The sequence below is a fragment of the Thermobia domestica genome, chromosome 7 (assembly GCF_964235325.1).
Source record: "Thermobia domestica chromosome 7, izTheDome1.hap1.1, whole genome shotgun sequence".
NCBI classification, from domain to species: Eukaryota; Metazoa; Arthropoda; class Insecta; order Zygentoma; family Lepismatidae; genus Thermobia; species Thermobia domestica.
This window is the reverse complement of record NC_137460.1, coordinates 106,536,713-106,559,515: the sequence shown is the minus strand read 5'-3', so window position 1 is coordinate 106,559,515 and position 22,803 is coordinate 106,536,713. Positions and strand designations below refer to the sequence as shown.

Sequence of the window (22,803 nt, the reverse complement as noted above, 5' to 3'; positions counted from 1 at the left end):
TTGTATTTATATATATAAAATAAGAAAGCTTCCTCTTCTGGGGGGGGGGCGATTGTCCCGATCGCCCCTGGATTGTCCCGATCGATTGTCCCGATCGCCGATCGCCCTGGAGGGGTTCTTGGTTCATTACCTGGTTATATGAGCTTATGGTGGATAATATTGTTTCTCCCCACATTTTTATTCCACAATTTCTTCTTTAATCATTCACCTGTGTTTGTCTTCCTTTTTTCTTTAGCCGAAAGAACATAATCAGTGGATATTAAGGACCTTGTTATTTTTTTAAATTAGTATCGACGACTTTTATCTAATACTACCTAGGTATTTAATCGTTTACATTAGACAACTTTTACGAGCACACTAGGCTGGCGTAATTTAATGAACTAGATTATTACTCGAACTTTAGTTCACAATTACCAGTCATTGTTCATAGGTTTCCCTCGGCTGACACAAAATAGTCCCTTATTTTAATAAATTTTCCCTAGTTAGTTGAGCGTAAAAGGGGGTTGCCACGTTAGAAGAACTTGTAGCTGTCATAAAAAAATCCTTGAAACCCTATTATATTTCACCATGTATACATAGTCTTGAAAGGGTCATAAAACATTTTTTCCATCTTGCAAGGAGTTGAACAGTGTGCAACTTTCTGGAACGTCTTGCTTGCTACCTGCTATCGCCCTCCCGCTGACATAAAGGAAAAATCAGTTTCGCCGCTTCCGAAACAACGGATTCTTTTGGACAGGGAGGGGGAGTGCGCCAAAATACACGTTTTTAATGAGGAGATTCACGGTTTGTCCACTAGAGTGCAGTGCTGCATAGGTGGAAATACCTTTCTTGCTTTCAAGAAGTTGTAATATGTACACAGTAAATAGGAAGATTGGGTTTCAAGATTTTTTTGTTTATTATTATTATGACAGCTATAAGTTCTTGTAAAGTGACAAGGCCTCTTAAAATTCCTATGACACAAGTTATGTGATAAGATTAGCTATATTAAAGCAGGGCCGTGCCGTGGAAAATCAGCGCCCGGGACGAGAGTATACGACGGCGTCCCCATACATATATTCCAAGCAATTTTTCCTATCTTTTTTTTTCCTTTTTTCTCCCGAATTTTTCGCCCTCATTACTTTGGCGCCCGGGGCCGTCGCCCCCCCCCCACGGCACGGTCCTATATTAAACAAAGTGCCAACCATATCTGCCTTTTTTTCTGTTTTTACTTTTCCTTTATATTTTTTTACAAAAAATATACACACAAATGCATTTAGCCAACAATGGGTGTAAATTATGCTACTTTGAACACATACACACGTACACAAACTATTGCTACTGTATTGCTTTATTTCTGAAGAACAGAGAAAAATTTTAAAAATCAGTCAGCGTGGGAATTTCCCTGGATTTTCACGTTTTATCGAAAATTCCCTTTTTTGCTAAATTTACCTACGAAATTTCCCATAAATTAGGGAAATTACCCTCAAACTACGAACACTGTTACCAGTACAAATTCGAATTCTGACAATGACAGTGAAAATTACAGCAAAACTGTAACATGAAACAAGAAGAAACCTGTTTTGTAACATTCAATAAGATCTTTTGTTCGAAAGTGCTTGAAATACAGTATAAGATTGTGTAAAAAGTTATCTTCGTGAGAATGCTAGATGGGGACAATGGAGCGACCGACCCCGGTGTCATCGTTCGTCCCTTTAATTGCCCTCCAGACATGATATATTACAATGGAGATCAAGTAATATAAAACTTTTATTTTCGGTATTAAAAAAAAAAAAAATCTCCCTAAGAATGTCTGTGCCCCTTCGCTTGCTCCCTCCAAGAAATTAAAGCTGACGTCGTCACTGGTAAGGGGCCTAGATTCAGTATATAATTTACGTAAAGCTTTGGTGATATGCATAAAATAATAAGGATGAAGTGTTTACTTACTATATATCTGCCAATATACGAATACGAAGTAAGTGTTAGTAATCTGTTAGATTTTTTGTTTCGTAATCGGGAGTTTTGGATTCGAATCTTACAATCGATTTTCCTCTGACATTTTCTGTTTTCTCCCAGGCCCACCAGGGGAACCTTGCCATGGTGCTTCAAATTTTAGCAACTGATTCATCCTCCCAATCAGTGGTGTATTAACGATTTTGTTTCGGGGGGAGGGCTTTGCTAACTTTACTCCCAGAAATGTGAAAATTCTGGAAGATATTACATTTACTTTAAAATAGTTTCTTGTATTTCGGGGGAAAGGGCTTAAGCCCGGAAGCAACCCTTAAATACGCCACTGCTCCCAATAGTCAACATTTTAAGTATAAAGAGGCCCTTAGAGGTGGTTCTCCTTAATAATAATAATAATAATAATAATAATAATAATAATAATAATAATAATAATAATAATAATAATAATAGTATTAAATCTATATACAAAATCTGAAAATCTTTGAGTTTTACGTCTCACGAATATGCCGGTTAAGCTAAAGTAGACGGTGATGATGAGTAATGAATGAAATGACGGAATGAAGAAAGTGGGAGGAAACGGGAGTACCCCGAGAAAACCCACGCACACGGTGTTTGTCCACCACAAAGTTCACTTGGCGGGGGCTGGAATCGAACCCAGGACCCCAAGCATCAGAGGTGAACGCTCTTCCACTGAGCCACCGCGGCCCCGGTATGTACAAAATCTGTTGTAAGTATATATATATATATATATATATATATATATATATATATATATATATAAGGTTTTGCTTCGGGAGGGAGGCAAGCTATATAGAAATGAAATCTTTAGTTTTACGTCCCACGTTATGCCGGTTAGGCTAAAGGAGACGGTGATGATGAGAAATTAATGAAATGGTGGAATGAAGAAAGTTGGAGGAAACGGGAAAATCCCGAGAAAACCCACGAGCACGGTGTTTGTCCACCACAAAGTCCACACGGCGCGAGCTGGGATCGCTCTACCACGCAAGCTACATAGAGTTTCATTATGGTATTTATTAAAATGTATATAGCCTACGTTCCAAGCTCAGGGGGCAATTCCCCCTGCCCTCTCCGAATGATGCTGCTGATGTTCTTGTATTTTCTTAATTTCATCTGGAAGTTATTAACATCGGCGTCAGCACCAGAGGTCTATGAAGGGTGTGGTATAACAACATTTAAAGCATATTTATTATTGGAGTATATTGTGTAATGACGTGCGTATCTTGAAATGTTGATAAATGCTCTTCATTGTGTTTGTACTCATTTTATCAATGTGTAGTACTTATACTATGAATAATGTAACACTGTATGAGATCTAAAACTTGAATGAAGTAGTGTTGCTCACGAGATTCGTGAAATTTTTCGTTTCAAAACGAAACGTATGTTGTCATGTTTCTAATCAAGTTTCCAATTTCAAAATATATTTCTCATTTTTGATACGAGACGAAAATTTCTCGTCTGGTGACTGATACTAATTCCAATAACGAGAGGGGGAACGGTGGCTCAGTGGTAAAATGCTTATCTCTGGTGTGTGGGGTCCCTGGTTCGATCCCCGCCCTAGTTCGATGTAAGTGTGTGGTGAACAATATCGTGTCCGTAGGTTTTCTAGGGGGTACTCCCATTTCCTCCCACATCTCATCCCACCAATTCCTCCATCATCATTCACTTGCCTTAAACATTGTCTCTCTTAGCCTAAAGGGCATAATTGTGTTAAAATGACTGAGGTTTTCCCCAGAGTTTCACGTCATTACCACCAGACACATATTGGATATACTCTTTTCATTCTTTTCAGAGTGTTCAACTAATCGCCCATTTTTTTCGCCCATTTTCGGAAGTTACTGCAAAATATAATAAATAACTTTACCACTTCTCCACATGGTTGTCTATTACTCAAATGTTTTTATATAAGATATTTATATTTATATAATATAATATATAATATATAATATATAATATATAATATATAATATATAATATATAATATATAATATATAATATATAATATATTTATATAATATATATAAATGTTTTTATATAGAGATAAGCGTTTTTATATACTCAAGCTAACTAAGATGTCACAGCATATCATAATCATCAGAAATAATACAATCAGTGGCGTATTTACGATTTTGTCTTGGGGGGGCTTTGCTAACTTTTGTGAGGGGTTTTGCCTGAAAATATGAAAATTTTGCAAGATATTTCATATACTTAACTACAGTAAGATTTCGGGGGGCTTAAGCCCGGAAGCCCCCCTAAATACGCCACTGAATACAATTATCATATATATACAATTATATATATATATACTGAATACAATTATATATATATTGTATAATTTTGCAAGATAAGGGCATATATTGAGGAGAGGGTGAAGTGTAATGGCGTCTTACAACTTGCAAATTGCCTTCTGTTTGGCACACCGGATTTGCAATGTTTTCACGACACATGTATGTTTTCATAGCATATGGCTGCCCCGTTCAAAAATGCAAATACGAACTTTTTCTAATCATATTTGAGACTACTTTGTGGAGCACTATACACTGATGTTAATCTCATTTATTATGTTCATATTAAGTTCCTTTAATGTGTATGGCCTGTTGTTATAGGTCTTAACTTTAAGGTAACCTCACAAGAAGAAATCAGAGGACGGTAAAATAGGTAAACGTGGAGGCCATAATATTTTAGAGATGATGCACACAGTGTTTGTATACCACAAAACCCACTTGGTGGAAGTTCGAATCATACTAGCATTTGGTACAAATTATGAATCTTATAGCCTGTGTTTGTCTACTATTACTATTTTTATTTTGTTTAGTAGATGCACAAGCAGTAAATTTGCTATAATTGTGATTTGCTTATTGTGCAAACAAATATAAGGAAATCATGTGATCCTCACATTCCATCATTTTCGTGAATTTCCTTTTACAATTTTAACGTTATTTTTTTTATTTAGAATACATACTTATTTTTAGCACCCGTGTTAAACAAAATAAATAACTTAGACAAATCTTCCGCGCTAGCCGATTTCTTATTTTGTAGTTAATTACACAGAAAGTGGAAAAATAATCGTTCTGTTCCTACTGATGAAATAGAGGCCGTTAGAAACCGAATTACATTGCAGCACATCAATAAGCTGTTCTTGCGACTTCTACGTTCTACCATTCAACTGCAGACACATTTTGCAATATTTCATCGAAAACCATGACACTTTATAATGGTCTAGTTTTAGACTCCAATTTCACTAACATAGGAAAAAAGAAAGTAGGGTTACCATATCTAAATTATCGACTGCAAGACAATCTTTCAAAAGATGCCAGATTTCTCATTAAAAAGGTGGACTTCTTCTTCTTCTTCTTCTTTTTCTCACTAAACGTTGATTAGAACATTCAATCGCTGCTGCTTGGAATTAGAAAACAAAGTTTACATAGCTTAAGAAGTTCACTAAATGATTCAATGCTATTGTCACACTGGAAATTGCGAATTACAAATTGATCATTAGAAAACTGATTTAAAAAATTCGAGTCTCGTGTGGTCATTTTATTTCTCTGTGAAATTCCAGACAAGGGATGATTTCATCAAAATTTGTCTTTAATATTTTGGAACCCAATCCATTAGAAACACTCAAGTTTCTTCAAAGAGCATACCCATTTATGTACGTACTTAATGAAAAATATTAAAATCTATTGTCTCTTCTGAAAATATTCTGCATTCTCTTTCCTAAGCATTTTCCGAAAGTAATTTCAATGATCATTTTAGATTTACTCTCCAATTGTATTCTAGGTTATTCAGTGCTGAAACTAACAGGCCGTTAAATTTCTTCAATAGAACGCTTTTCGTTTTCTATACAAAAAAATTGTAGAAGCCGCGAAAGCTCAGGTGCATGGGTCCTTGGTTCGATCCAAGCTCGCACCAAGTTAGCTTTGTGGTGGACCAACACCAGTGCGTGAGTTTTCTTAGAGCTCTCCCGTTTCTTCCCACTTTATTCATTCCACTCTTTAATTCATTACTCATCATCACTGTCTCCTTTAGCCTAACCGGCATAAACGTGGGGCGTAAAACTTAGAGCTTTCATTTCATTTATACAAAAAAAAAAAAAAAAAAAAAAAAAAGTAATGATAAGATGCATATTAGAAGAAAGTACAGGTATAATTCAATCTGAAAGAAATATCTTAAGATGATCTGACCCAAACTGTCAATTCTATCATTGTTTGTAATTTTTAAAGACAAAATATAAAACGACCACAAATCTAATTAAATGCCAGACAAATCTAGATGCCTGGCGGGCATGGTGAAAAATTATAAAAAGCAATATATGTTCGGCCAAAGCCGGAGAAGTGGCAGCTTTAAGGAAGTACCATTGTAATTGTATACACGAAACTCCATACCAAAATGATACTTTTCAGCTGTAAGGATATCTTGTGAAGCCTAGGACCTAGATGTAAGGCAAGAAATAGGCCGAAGTTAAAGCTTGTATGCAGCTGCTTGTAAATTTCGTCTCACTGTACTACAGTGTTTACTACGGATACAAATCCAAGTAGTGATTTGGATCACTATTTCAGCAAAAAGCTTTGCCTCGATATTAAACATCAGTCAATTAAGGGCAAAAATATTTCATCGACACAGAGGTTTAAACCGGAATGAGGAAAAGCTCTATATAACTTGGAAAAAATCCCGAAACTTGATGAGAGAACTTCTAGACTCAAGAGACAATTCCTTTCCAAACCACTTCCTGAAATCATCTCTACCTACATTTTTACTTGGTGTACGAACTGGGAATCGTATCCAGAACCTTCCACTCCAAACTCTAGAACTTTAACCATGTTCGTTATTGTAGACCAGACATTTCCGGCTGAGTGGTCTGTGACGTCACATTTGCTGGTCCCATTTCCTGTAAATCATACACAGAGAACAAGGATCAGATATTAAACCTATTATTGAATAATGGAGGGTGACAGTCGAACGAGGACATGAATGATTTTGCAAACAAGCTACTTGCAGATCCTGATTACTAGCACACGACCTACTCTTTTTATTCCATTTTCTTTTATTTTGCCCATTTACTCCTTTACTCCATTTATTTTCTTATACTCCTACCTCCGATCACAAAACCATACTCCTACGTCACGCATCGACCAGTTAGAAACGTAGACTGTTGTAGCTGAATCAAAAATTAGATTGAATATAAAATGAACTTCACTTCTTTTCTTTTTTCCGTGCTTACCATTTGAAATATTCATTCTTCACATGCGAAGGATAAGGTTTATGCAAAATATCTGAAAGTAAAGAAATGAGTGAAACAAATAAATAACCCAGAACACATTTATCCTACAGTGTTATATAATTCCACAAAATAAATATGTATTGTTGGTTGCATATAACCAAGGCATTATTAGAAACAGTAACAAACTTGCACACATTTTGACACCTACCCCCAATTTTTTCTCGAGACGTTATCGAGAAAAAGAGACTTAGATTAGATTTGATAAAGGTGTATCTGTGTACAAAATTTGGTAGTTCTAGGTAATTTTTCTATAGAAAATAAAATGATAAAAAACACATTATTTTATTTTATTAGTAGCATAGACTCAAAATAGAAAAGAAATCAATTTTATTCTGTTAAAAAATCAATTTTACTAAATTCTGCTCATATCAAAATCAGATACTTTTGTTAATTCCTTCCTATATTCATTCCTACAATAATTCCTTTAAGTTTGTAGCATGTGTTCCTGGGTAAGATTCCCGTTGTGAACATGGATTTCTCTATATTGATCCAGTACCGCGAGACAATTGGGAAACGATTTGAACTAAAAAATGGCAAATTTCAATTTAGAGAGAATAAATAATCGCATTGACCACACAACATTCAGTTGAACATGCCTCCTATCTGGAATGCTTTTGTTGGTTGTATGTCAAATAATCATGAACACATTTTATTCAGTTTACCTGTGTGTAAAAGGAATTTCCCTTGCAAGCATCATATACAATACATAATGACTGTTCAATTCATTTGGTGTATTATTTCACTATTAGCTTACTATTAGTGTCATTTCAACAGTGACGACACTAGATTAAACGCACACCCGGTGGTTACGCTTCCTACCCCGATTTCCTCTCCCAGACATGTTGTATTGTGATGTAGGTCAAGCAATGTGAAACAACCTTTTCAGTCCCAAAAAAAGTAAGTGCCCCCTCAAATTTCTCTGCCCCTCTGTTTGCCCCCTTCCCAAAAATTTAAAGATGACGTTGTCACTGCATTTTAATGAAATTTTATCATTTTAAAATTTCGTTCAAAAGAAAAAATATACCGTTTTATTTTAAATATACGTTTAAACTTATTCCCAGCAATTCTTGTGCACAAGATCTATCTGCGACCTAACTCACTATGCTGTATGGACATTATGGGAACATCATATCGGAAGTCATCGTATATGTAGACTCAATCAGCTATTGTACTCATGTCACAAATACCTCTTGTTATCAGGCACTTGATAGAGTACATCATGTCAAACCTTATCACCAAGAGGGAGAAAGAGATAGCGTTATGTAGGAAGTTTATGGGATAGGCTATCTCTCTCTTTTAATAAATAAGGAAAAAAACTAATAAAATTTTGCTTCAATACAATGTTCAAAATTGTTCGCAGTTTATATATATATATCAAAGACATCTTTCACGAAATATATACATATATATTTATTTTTAAATACGTTCAAATTATCAAGAAATGCTTTGTTGCTGAAGAATGTTAAATGAATGATTGATTGTATGTACCGTAAGTGTTTACATACCAGTAACCTCAGAATCACTTTTGAAATACAATGCTCATGGGAAGAGAAAACATAACTACTCAAAATGAAAACTGGAAAGTATACTCAATTTGACGTTTGATCCAACAGAATTGTAGTGTGAGGGATGTATGCACATAGCGTCCCCTCCCTGAAAGAATATGCGAGCTTCTAAAGATTATGTCTTGCTTTTAGTCAGTGATGCGTAGGTCAGAGATATAATAATAATAATAATAATAATAATAATAATAATAATAATAATAATAATAATAATAATAATAATAATAATAATAATAATAATAATAATAATAATGTATTTTGCCAGGCCACTAGCGATAATGAATATTAGTTTCATTTTTCGGATCTAAAGATGTGAAAATTGACCACAGAGGAGAAAAACCCGTGTCGAGTGTTATTGGCAAACTATAGTTTTACAACTTTTTTTTTTTTGGCTAAAATGCTAGTGAAACTTTGTAGTGAAAGAATAAGAGTAATCATCTTCTAATAAATGTTTAGAACGGACTCACTGGAAGTAATCTATTTTATCTGAAATCTCCGATAAAATAATAAATGTGACAAGGATCAATACATGTGTGGTATTTTCCATCTGTGCAGTGTGTATGTGTTTGTGTGTAGATTCTTGTTTCTCGGAGAATTAATTCTGAAAACACTTCAATTCAATGAGAAAAACATAGATACTACATTGTTCAAAAAATTAGCAGCATTTTATCATCTCATTGGAAATGTCACAAAGCGATACAACTAGTATTTGACGATATTGATAAATTTGTTGTTAAGTGTTTTTAGCGTCTGTAAGAGTTTTTAATGTATTTCTTATATATCTACCAGTTATCGTTTTTATCGATTTTTGCCAAACACTTATCGATTTAAAATACTCACATTAATGTGATCTGATTGTATGCATTATAAGGAAATATTGTTCTTACAATATTGACAATTTTGAGGAAAATTTTCAAAGAAAAATATTTGTAAATTATCTCCACGTATTAAGAAATTCAGAGGTTTAATGCAGCAGGAATAAGTACTCACAAGTAGATCCTAACCAATGCTAATTAGTGTTCGCGCGAAATGAGAAATACATTTTTTTTTACTTCGATATAAGACTATAAAAATTACAATATCCGTTTAGTTTTCAAGACGAGACGATACATTTTACGAGTTTCATTAGCAATATTACATTTGCCTTTAACAGATAAGAAATTTAATCAGTATTATTGCATGTCATATATAACTCCGAAAATTTGCCTTGTTAAAATCTGTTACTACTAACATGTTAGTTACGTGATTTGAATGATTTTTATGTTCCTTTGGACTTGAATATTGATTAAGAATATGCATCTTATGTGGGAATATAGATCTTTTTAATTAATGCTAGTTATTCAAGAGTTATCCTTATATAACGTATTTAATTTCCTATTAGTTGAAATTCCCATTGTTCGCACGTGGAGAATAGATTCCTGGGAAATATTTGAATCCACTTTCTCCTTTTGAATGTATTTCAGTGAAAGTGTAATGTTAAAAATATGGAAGATATTCTACCTTTGGAATAAATATTAAAACACCCTACGCGCACAGAATACGTTTTTAATCAAATTGACACGATTAAAAACCCAGATTGAAGTGGGCACCAGTGACGGCGTAAGGCAAACTGGGGCCCGGGGCCAGTGGAGTAGATCGGGCCCCTTCACGAACAATCATGATTTATACATTTCTATTTTTGAAATTCATTTGTATAATCATTCTTTCTGTTTACTCCTCCCCTTTCCCGCTGGTGTGTGTGTTTACACCTTCATAATCTGGGATGTATTAAATAAATGGGGATGACTTCAACATCCCTGTCTATTTTTTAATGCTCAGAACCGCCTTCAGGCTGGTATCTAAAACTGAAACCGGACCAGGACTATTTTGCATATTTTTTCTATCACTGTATATTTTTTTTATTCATTTTTAAACAAAGGACACGATAGAAAAAGGATTAGGGATACAAATGTAATGGAAACTACAATCCACGACATAAATAACATAATCTTAAGAAGAAACGAAACGCAGCAACAAAGAATCCAGAATTTATCCTACACCTATACTATCCTAGTTTAAATGTGTACTGTAATTAGATGGAATAGTTCAAATAATCGTCCTAATAATACGTTTAGAGACAAATTTACATACAAAATGTAACAATGAACTGATACTGAAAAAATTGCAAATAATAATACACCCAATGCGATTTCTAAATGTAAGCTCTATGTTTTCTAGAATTTACTCGTTCAGTTCCCGCCTTTGGTGTTTCCCCTGTGCAATTTCTCATATGGTTAAGTTATTCATGGTTCCTCACATGTCAAGTTTATGCTATATGTATATATATGGGTTTTATTTGATTAGTTTTTCTCTTACAGTTAGCCCCATTCACTTTAATATTCGGTTTCTCTCCATTGCTGATCAAACTTAAACACTTTTTTCTTTTTAAAATCGAACTATTAGTAAATAATGGGAAGAATAGATTTCTCTCCTGCGTGTCTTCTTCACTTATTTTTTACTAGGTTTCTCTCCAGTGATAATATATGACCTATTTAGTCTCACTGCTTTTGCCGAAATATCAATGAATAGTTAAGCACTAGAGTGGTTTCTCCCCTGCTTGTCTCTTTTACTATTGTTTCCAGATTTCATACTTGTTTTGTGATTATACTATTTTGTATTTAAGAATTCGGTTACGTTTATACTGTATTCTGTCACTTACGACTGTTTCCATTACCGCTTATTAACACAGTATTAAAATATATTATAACAAAAAATCCTGAATATATTGAATAATTGGGGATATATCATAGATTAAAATTCTACTACGGGTTGTACCATCCTATTTTCCATTAGCACCCATCACCAATCAATTGATAGATCTTGACGGCTTTTTATTATTCTTGTGGTACTTTTGTAATTTTATTAAGTTGAAACATGAAACTACTTTCGATGATAGTTCCACTATCTTATTAGCCTGTGTTCCACCAGCATTCAGAGTGCTACCTTCCTTGCTTTGGTAGCTGCGAAAGTCTCATTATCAAAATCCAAAGTAGATATTATTTCATTTTCGATAGAAAGAATGGACAGATTTGTGAGTCTTTCTTGACTCATTCTTGAGTGCAAGTATGACTTTATCGCTTCATTTTACTGAAAGACCTTTCACTGATGCGACAAATACGGGCAGTGTTATGAAAATCTGAAGAGCGGTTGCTACATTTTTGCAAGCTTCAAGCCCCATTGAAGATACATATTTCAGGATGCCTTATGGGGAAAAGTCAAGCTGTTCTTTAGCTTTCTGAGCACACCTTATTGAACGGATTATATCCTTACAACCCTGAAATAATTCTACGTCATCCAGGTCATTCGGGTAGAACAAAGCCAAATCAGAGCAACATGCTTTTAGCCTTTCCTCACTCTCATAATCTAGTTGCTGCACAAAGTTGGCGATAGAACACAGGAATCCAAATCTGTCGTTCAGGTCACGCATTTGCGTAAAACAGTCATACATTTGTTGTTTCATCTCATCTAGAATTTCATTGATGGAGCGCTTCACTTCGGTATGTGCAGTCAGAGGTTCATCCTTTGCTTCTTCTCTCGCCAGGTATCAATGATATTAACCAGCTCTATAACTGAATAAGAGCCTGATTGAAACTCATATCCTGAAATTGAAGACATTTTTGGATCCGATCAATACATGGGAGAACTTCAGACCGAAAATACAGTAAAGCGATTAAGTTAAGTGACTGGATGCTTGCAAGAAGACGACCAGCATCTCCTCGAATATCAAGTGTTTCAGTTGAAGTGTCATGCAGTTCTTCGAACACATCAATACTTCATCCAATTGATTAGAAAGTGCCTTCACAGCTCGTGCTTTTAAACTCCATCTAGTGTTACTTTCACGTTTCAAACCAAACTTTACGTACTTTTGCAGCACATTCCATCTGTGAGTAGATATAGAGAAAAATACAAATAAACGTTCCATTGCTCCGTTTCAGGAAGTGAGCTAGCAGACGGGGCCCCATTACTTGCATCATAATACCTTAGGATGTAAACAACACAATATACTTCGACTTTTCTTTTATTATATTTTAATCTACACTCACGAGGAAACCGATTTAAGTGTGACACGAAATTGTGGATGAGTTTACGCTCAATCGAAGTGCTTTTGTGAACAATGAATTCCGTTAGAGGAAAAAAAACCCTAGGTTTTAACCGTTCCGGAGATATAGAGGGGTAAGGGAAAAGCTGGTGCTCTGATATTTTGTGGCTATGTTGCGAGTGAATATGTTTGAAAATTGACTTTAACCGTTAAGAAAGATGTACTAGAGCGAATACAAGTGATGTTTAAATATTGAGGTGAGTAACGTAGCTTTTACCCGGGGTCGGAAAAAAGGAAGGGGCCTATGAGGAATAACAAACGTTATTGACGTGAAGAACAATATTGTATGGTATTTCTTGCTAATATATCATCTTTAGTTCGTAGAAAACGAGAAAACTGTATTTGTACCAAAATAAGCATCAACTGATATCCCTCCTTTTTTCTTATACACTACGACCGACAATGTACTGTATCTGTTTGGTCATTTACGTACGAGGGCCATCCGGAAAGTGGTACCCGTTTGCGCCACGTGAAACGCTGACAACTCAGGAAGCCGCTGGGCAAGGTCAGACCGCGTCGGTGGCTTGTCTGCCTGCTCTGTGAGAGATTGCGTGACGCTAGCAGTGCCTGTGTTGTGTCTGTGCTCGTTTATAATGATTAAACGAATTGATAACACCGCCAGTTGTGAAGTGAGGGCCGTGATTAAAATTCTTAATGCACGAAACGTTCGACCTTCTGAAATTCATCGCCAATTAAAGGAGGTGTATGGAGACAATGTGATGGACGAGTCGTCTGTTCGGCGCTGGTGTCGCAACTTCAACCTGCGGAGGGAGAGTACACACGACGAGGAGCGTTCAGGGAGACCATCTGTCATTACAGACGAACTGCTGAGGTCAGTAGACGAATGCGTGAGGAAATATCGGCGCGTCACAATTGATGAACTCTGTGAACATTTTCCTAATGTGTCTCGAACAATAGTTCATGAAATTGTCAAAGACCATCTGCATTACTCAAAAATCTGTGCAAGGTGCGTGATTACGTATCTCAATACGCTGGCGGTGGAGGATTATGACGCTGGAATACAAAAACTCGTCACACGGTATGACAAATGCCTCAATTTGCTTGGTGATTATGTGGAGAAGTAGTGTAAAGTATGCTCATTTCAATAAAAATGTATATATTTGTTAATATGTACTACTGTGTCTTTATTGCACAAACGGGTACCACTTTCCGGATGGTCCTCGTATTTTTGTCGACGTTCCTTCCTGGAACAATTCTTTAAAATCAATATCTGAATAGCAATAAGTTAGTAATTGTCACAACAAAACTATATTAGTGTTTATTTTGTTGATCATCAATGATTTCATTTAAATGAGCATCGCCAGATACAGAAAATTACCAATCCTATTTCACATTTTGACACAGGGCTGAAAGAGACAAGATCTTTTTAATTACAAACGGCCGACAGTTTGAAACTTTATTGTTGAATTATGCTGATATTCCTATCCTCCTAAGGTATTACAATCACCCGTTTTTGTTCGAATTTTGATTGGTATCGGTTGATAATTGCGGAAATTACAATTATTTGGAAAGTTTAAACGGCTGTCATTTTCTATTTTTTTCGATTCCGATTTTCACCCTCAACTGTTATACTTTTAGGCCATTTTTCGTTCCGATCGGTTAATAATTGTAGAAATTATAAATGTTCGGAAAGTTCGCACGACTTTTTTTAAATACATTTTTCATCCTATTTGACTTGATGTTGGTTCTATTCGATTCAGCGTGCCAAGAAACCTATACAGAGAAACCTTATTTCAGGCAACACTGGAACTCCGTTATTTTCGCTTTCCCCCTCCAAAACATTCTTCCCCTAGAATTTTTATGGACTCTTCGGCTTTGTAACCCTCATGTCTAAGGCGACTATTACTAAAGTTTCGTGGATGAAGGAATTCTTCATTTTTAAAAGACACTTTTACGTGTACTATCACTACATATTCAAAAATTCGCAAAATATCGGAGCACCAGTCTTTCCCTTACCCCTCTATATCTCCGGAATGGTTGAGATCGAGGGTTTTTCCTTCTAATGGGTTTAATTGTACACAAAAACACTTCGTTTGCGCATAAACTCGTCCACAATTTCATGTCACACTTGAATCGGTTTCCTCGGCAGCTTTTTCCTTAAACTTCTCTGAGGATATTGACCAGAGTGAAACCTTTATTTTATTCATATTTTAATTCATATACATATTTTCCTTTAAATTTCTTCAGGGCATCAAGAGAGCGAAACTCTTATTTTATTTATTTTTTATCTACATTCAGCTTTTTCTTTAATTTTTGGGGGCCCCTCCAAGAGAGTGAAGCGTTTACTTTATTTTTCATTTACATTCAGCCTTTACCTTTAAATTTCTTTGGGGGTCCTCAACAGCGTGAAATGTTTACTATATAAGGTGTCTCAAAAGTTCATCAAAACGGCATCAGGATTGCCATCAAGTAACTTAACGATGCTGAAAACTAATGATTCAACTCTAGTATCGGTCGTGTTTGATATCTTTACATGTCACCGTTTCCGAATACAGTATTAATATTCTGGCCTGGCTTAGATTGCCGAAGAGAACTGCATTTATTTTTCATTCAAATGCTGTTCACACGGCTTCTCTGAAATGGGTACCTGATGAAACGTTTGGAGAAGGGGAAGGAAGAGGAAAGGCGGCCAGATAATGACTACGTGGAGCATTGCTATTTAATATTTCTGAAAATTCTTTAACATTTATAAGTAATACATGTAAAAAATGTCCTTGTTAAAACTGTGTCCCTGAGAGGAGTATATGTCTCACTGTTGGATAAATAAAACGATAATAGATACAATCTACTACTTAATAATGTATATTTATCACATACAGTAAATAAATAAATAACATATTCTAGCAAAAAAAAAAAAAAAAAATAGGATTTAGATTTTTGACCATATGTAATTAAAGTATCGTCTTGGTAGTATCATAATGCAAACCCTGTTTACTATATACGTCAGCATCAGTGTCGTCTTAAGATGATTTTAAAGGAGCGTTAATTAATATTCAGTTAGTGACAACACGTACCTCCTATCTTTTCAATGTATTTTGTAGAGAGCAACAAATATTCAAAATACTTGAATCAAATTCAAGAGATAAATATCCAGACTTTGTCCAAAGATAAGTTGATTCAAATCTCAGAGAATAATCGGTGTAGCTTTTTGATATTTTGTTTCTTTCAATTTTGAGAACACTTAATTTTACTCTTCAGAAACGTGCTTCCAATAATGAAACTTTCTCAACAATGAATGGAACAAAATATTTAAAAAGAAAAAGCCCTACACGAATTTTTCTCTGGATATTGATTCAACTTATCTTTGCACAAAGTCTGAAAATATTCATCTCTTGAATTTGATTACGTTATTTTTTAATATTGTTGCTCCCTATAAAATACATTGAAAAGATTACAGGCACGTGGTGCCATCTATTGATGATAGTCAACCCTTTACATTTATCTTAATAAGTGGAATGTTTATCTTAAAGCCTCAACTTGTTTGCTTTACAAAAAGGTATTTATTTCTAGGTTTTGTCGAAAACTACGTTAACGATTTACATTTAGGTATGTCATTTTCTTTAACTTTTGAACAATTTCTTTCCCGTTAAACGCTAAGAATATTGTGAAAATTAGAGGAACTATTTTCACATAACTCACTCAATAATTGACGTTTTATCCAGAAACTCGAGATATTTATAAATGTGTGTGCTGTATCATGCGTGATATTATCTCTTTAGTAGCGACACTGGTTCATGTTTCTTCTGCTGTCACTGATAAGAGCTTTAATTTCACACTCTCCCAACACGCTAGTACTTCACATACTTGTATATGTGTGTGTGGCCATATCTTGTGTTTATATTCTCTTAATATCCTGGATGAGATTAAAGCACTCCTTGTTAAAGTTAAACCATCTTCCTGAAAGATAGCACTGTTCTGTTTCTATCTTATCGTTATGAAAAAGAGATTTAAAAAAAAGAAAACATAGACAAAATTTCTTTGTGTAATTTTAAGATGTTACTGTATGGTACTCAATCTATTTATTTTAATATTTATGCACAATTTACAAAATCTTTGAAATGAAATATTTTAATTTAACGTCCCACGTTTATGTCTTTTAGGCTAAGGGAGACAAATGATTAAAGCAAGTAAATGATGAAGGGAATAATGGGTGAAATGATAATATGGGAGGAAACGGGAGAAACCCCGAGAAAACCCACGGACACGATGTTGTTCATCACATATTTATTTGGTCGGGGATCGAACCAGAGACCCCGCGCACCAGAGGTAAGCACTGTACCACTGAGCCACCATGCCCCCTACTCACATTTTGGAAATTACTCAGGAAACCTAAAGAAGTATCTTGTAGTTTGGAATTAATGTGTATTTATAAATGCAGATGAAATTTAATAGAAATTGAAATAGTTGCTAGAGAAAAATTAAAGAAAAAAAATACTCATAAATGTAGATCAAATATTTCGTTCAAGAATGAAAGAATACAGAGCGTCAGTAATTACGACGAATTAAATTCCCTAGTTCAACTCATTTGTTGCATGCTCACATACATACATAGCTTTATACCTATTACATACCTTACTCACCTTGTTGAAACCATGTGAGCTTTCTGGTCGGTATCAAATATAGAAATAGGAGGGGAGAAAATAGAACAGGTGAATAATTTTTGATAACTGGATAGCATTGTTAGTGATGATATGAAGTGTGAACATGAAATAAAAGCAAGGATAGGAATTGCGAAGTAAGGCTTTAAGAGGAAGAAAAGTCTGTGGAAAAGACTCATAAAATGCTTCGTGTGGAGCAAGAGCAGAAACATGGACATTATGCAAAAATGATGAGAAACGACTGGAAGCTTTCGAAATGTGGGTGCCGAGAAAAATGGAAGATGAAAAGCAATCTTTCAGTTTTACGTCCCACAGTTATGCCGGCTAGGCTAAAAGAGATGGCGACGATGAGAAATGAATGCAAATGCGGAATGAAGAAAGTGGGAGGAAACGGGAGACCTCTGAGAAAATCCACGAACACGGTGTTTGTCCATCACAAGGAGAAGAAATTAGAGAATTAGTTGGGTGGTGGAAAAGGGATGAAAAAGCGTTAGAAATGGTGGGGGAGAGAAAAACAGTTTGAGATATTGAGAAGAAGAGAAGCTGGTTGGGACATAGGCTAAGAAGAAACTGTATCATGAGAGATGTGTTAGAGGGCATGGTGGCAGAAAAGAGAAAGAGAGGTCGAAGGACGATATCAAAACAGAAAATTGTACGTGAAGACGAAGAGGTTAGTGGAAGACCATGGATCATAGAAGCTTCTCAGTTGCAGCAAGCAACCTGCCAATAATAGCAGAATTCCTATGATAATGATGATTTAAAAAAAAAAAAAAGTTTTTCTCGATTGGCTTGAGAACCACGAATGAACTTTTAAACTCACCCTTATCATATTGTTTAGCCTATGTTCTCCCTTGAATGGTGTATGTATCGTCTTAAGACATTTTCTTATTGTAAACGATAATAATATTGTAGAAAGTTAGCGTCTCAAGACCAGACAAAGTAGAGAAAATACACAATTTGGAAATGTATACAACCGAAGGGACGGCATGGTCACCTGCGGAAACTAAAAGAAGAAAGAAATAACTATTTCTCATAGTTAAAATAATCTTTTGATTGTTGTTTCTACTCATATTTCTTCTTGTGTAGATGAAAACATCGATAGTTGCTTCGCATGATTTTTAAAGATATCTCTGTGAATTCACGCTACCGATTATGTATTATTCTTGTTTTGCATAATTTTGAAAGTAAAATATATATATATATATATATATATATATATATATATATATATATATATATATATATATAGAGAGAGAGAGAGAGAGAGAGAGAGAGAGAGGTTGGTTTCATTGCTAGCTATATTTAGGAATTACTATGAAAGTAGGTGATCGTTGAAATGTTGCTTCTTTCACGTAGCTTTTAATGGGCGTCGTCACATCTGGTAGATACACAAACCTTTTGGTCTTTTGTTCCATCTTTGTAATACTACTTTTGATTAGATGTATGAAATAAGTTATTACTCTTGTTAGATAATTGGAATTACGTACTCGAACAAACAGCTAGTGATCTTTTTTTGTACTTCTGTAATAAATAACGACGTAAGCCAATAACAACGACGATGAAAGCCGATGCTATGAATTCACATCAACCAATGAAAGTTGTCTAGCTAACCGGTTTATTTTGTAGGCTATAACGCTGAGACGTTTAGTTTTAGAAGGGAAAATCAGGCAAGAACCTTAATGATTATGAGCGGAGAAAACAAAACTCAAAATTAAGCCTAGTATATGAGTCATTTGTATCATTTCTACATTCAACTAATTAGTGACACTTAATCCTCTATCACTAATTCTGTTTATTTATTATCATTACTTTTTTTGTTTGTTTGTTTGTTTGTTTGTTTGGAAAGAGCCTATTTGGAAGTTGGCTCTCATTAAAAATTATCTTTTCTAACTTTCTTCTTGACATTGTTAAATCATGTCGGAGTTTCAGTTTTCTAAAGAAAATGTTATCTCTTTCTTTCTATTTTTATGTTTTGATTTCAAACAGTTTCTTCATTTTTGTTTAGAAAGAAAACGCTTTCAACCAAGGAAGGTACTTATCACAGTGAAAAGAGAAATAGCACGTTTTGTAATTTTAAAGACGTCCTGAAGGACAATAGTTCTTCTTTTATTATTTTGATTTGTCGTTCCCATAGCAACAGTTTACGTAGTCAGCCCAACAGCATAAATCTCAGAAGTGAAACGCTTCCGTGCAATGCGAGTCGAAAACCATCCATTGACTGTCCACATTCTTCCTCCTCCTGCTCCTCCTCCTCTCTCCTTGTGAAATGGAGTTGAATATTAGGAGTTCACAGTTTACGCTCTTCGCTTTTCCCCCCCTTCTTAATTATAGTGGATTGCTTAAAGAATAGTAAACAGTATCAACAATTTTGAAAGTAAGCCAAATAGTACCTATAGAATGCTAGTAAATGAGTCATTTCCATATCTCTTATCGTTTACGAAAAGTCTGTAAGCATAGCTTATGATATCGTGATTGAATGGAACTCAAATTCGTGCACTACATGAAATCAATATATATATACCAGTGAGTTTCATTTCACAGTTGTGAAACTACATGAGACTTCCATACTATGGAGTAGACTTCCATACTAAAGATTTTTCTTTCGTTAAAAAAAAATACGCTTTTGGGGGGAGAGAACAGAAATTTAAGCTTTTTTTCACTTTTTATGACTTTCTTATTCAAGTACTTATTGTTTCCCAGTAGTGGATTGTACAATTAAGGAAGTGCAATTACAATATCCAGTACTTCTGAGTCATATCTTTAGTTTAGGAAGCGGTGATTGCTTTCAAACTGGCATTGCAAATGCACGTTATGCAACCACCATATCCCAAATTCATTTTGGTTGCCTAATCGTCTTATCAAGTATGTCAAATTCATAGTTTTCGAGGTCGCTGAGACAAATAGTGATGCTTTCAATGTCGTTTAAGTTTAAATTCTTTCCCCATCGGCTTGGGGGTGAAGGATATTGGTGGAAAAGAGGTGGCGTAGAAATAATAAAACGACCGATAGTAATGTCCAATCCATAGTTTTAGGGTCACTGAGATGAATAGTGGCTCCCGATGCTGTTTAATGTACGTTCAGCTCCCACGGACATGGAGGTAAGAAGAGATGAGAATTTGAGGTAGGAAAAGAGTGATATCATGGATTTTTGTTAATACTTTTTCATTGAAATATACATCCCAAGGGGAGAATTGTTCAAATACATCTCCATAAACTCATTCTTCCGTATGAAGAAGGGACATTTTAGTTAATAGTTGTATAACGAGTCTGTACTGAAAAGAAATCGAATGTGTGGGTTATCTTTCTTGAAAAAGAATATCTGTCAGAGAGATTTGAATAAGACGTAAATTTCCTTTTTGTCCAGCTAAACTAAGTATTTCCGAGAGTGGGCTCTGATCCGAATATACTATTGAAAATACATACGAATTTCAACCCTATTCTAGACAATAGCGACATACAAATACATACTTGAACACTTGCACCAGACTAGCTGTTATTGTTGATCTACGACAACCACATTATATATAGAAATTAATGACATATCGAATGTTTCAGTGAGGGCCATCTGTAGCCGTTTACAGGACACTGGACTATTCTCAGGTCCCACTACTCTGATTTCTCCCTTCTTGCCTCCATGTTATCTGTCTAAAACGATGTCGTGAAAGAAGCAATTGGGGGGTGAACGGGCATCATTGTTCTTACATTAGTGAAATAACCTGTTCTGCCTTGTCGTTTGCAGATGTGGTATCAATCTAGTGATCGGCATCTTCCACAACGTATACGGCATCAATACATAACAAATGTCAGGCATCACGGTATTAGAAGACATCAGGTCTGGTGTTTTCACAGGAAATAATTACCAATGCGGCGTATATCCAGAGTTCCATTTATAAGCCAATTTGTCACTGTTTCTCCGCCATCAGGAGAATTTGCTATTTTAACTGTAAGATACCCATTCAAGCACCACTTTTGGTACCCAAAATGCTCTTCAGAGTGTGCATCACCTATGCTGGCGTACATAATCACCAGACCTGTCCGTCATTGAACATTCCATTTATATGAATCGATTTTAGATGGCGTCTGCAAATTCTTCGACAAATCCTAATCAACTATCACAATAAGAGGAAGAAAAGTGAACTCGGTTTCCCATGGTGACATTCGGTACCCCTACGACCGTATAAGTGACCTGCAGGCCTATATTGAAGTTGAAACAGGGTACACAACGTGCTGACATAATTTTTTGACCTACCGTGCATATTATGTCCATTGAATAGAATCTGTATAGTCATTTAGTGTGTGTATAAATGGATTGTGTGCATTAAATAATTTTTGGTTCGTGATTTGTAAGGGTTCATTTTTTTTGTGTGTGTGTGTTAAGTCAAACAAAAAACAAAACTTACAATAGTATCTCAAAACCAACGAAGTTGTAGCTTTTTGTCTTTCTTTTTAGTACAATAATAAAGGCGTTTATTTTTATTTTTTGTTAACTTGCCCCACTTTGCGTGTATCTGCACGTGTTAGGATCAACACTGACAAGTGAGAAGCGTGGAGGTGGGGAGGAGTGATTTCATTCACTGATGCATGTTGAGAAAAAAAAAAGGTGTGGGAACGATTTGAAAACACAGTCTGTTGTTATTCTTTTGCTTGTGGATTGAATACATTTACATCGTAGAAATGAAATATGCGCAATGTCGCTCATTTTTACACAGTGGACTAAGGAAGGAGGTATAGGCATGCTTAAGGGTCTTCACTACAGCGAAATTAAACTACCGCTAATTTTAGAGTTTTTCTGTAATATCTCCAAAGCAAATAAAAATATTCGAAAAGCAGAAACGTAGTGATGAACTAGACAACACGATTTTCCATGTGATACCGTTATCACAACTCATCTATCTCCTTTGGATTTGCAACTGTAGCAATTTTTGCGGGTTCTGTAAATAGCAGCAAACCAAAAGTAAATACATGAATTGTGCTAAAGGTATCACATGCCAAATCGAATTGTCTAGTTCACTACGTTTCTGCTTTCCGAACATTTTTATTTGCTTTGAAGATATTACAGAAAAATTCTCTGTAATTAGCGGTAGTTTAATTTCGCTATAGTGAAGACCCTTAAGAAATGTAGCAGTAGCTATAAGTACTGTAGAACTATCGTTTCTGAAAATTCTGAACATTTATAAAACATCTTTTTTAGGAAGCAATGATTTATAGAATGTGAAGTTATAACTTGGCTCTTACTGTGGT

At 35.1% G+C, this 22,803-nt stretch overlaps 1 protein-coding gene across 1 annotated transcript in view; it reads left to right on the top strand.

Annotated features, from left to right (window-relative positions):
- Positions 1-22,803, top strand: part of LOC145690299 (muscle-specific protein 300 kDa-like) — a 633,032-nt gene that overhangs the window by 2,091 nt on the left and 608,138 nt on the right. The window lies entirely within an intron of this gene.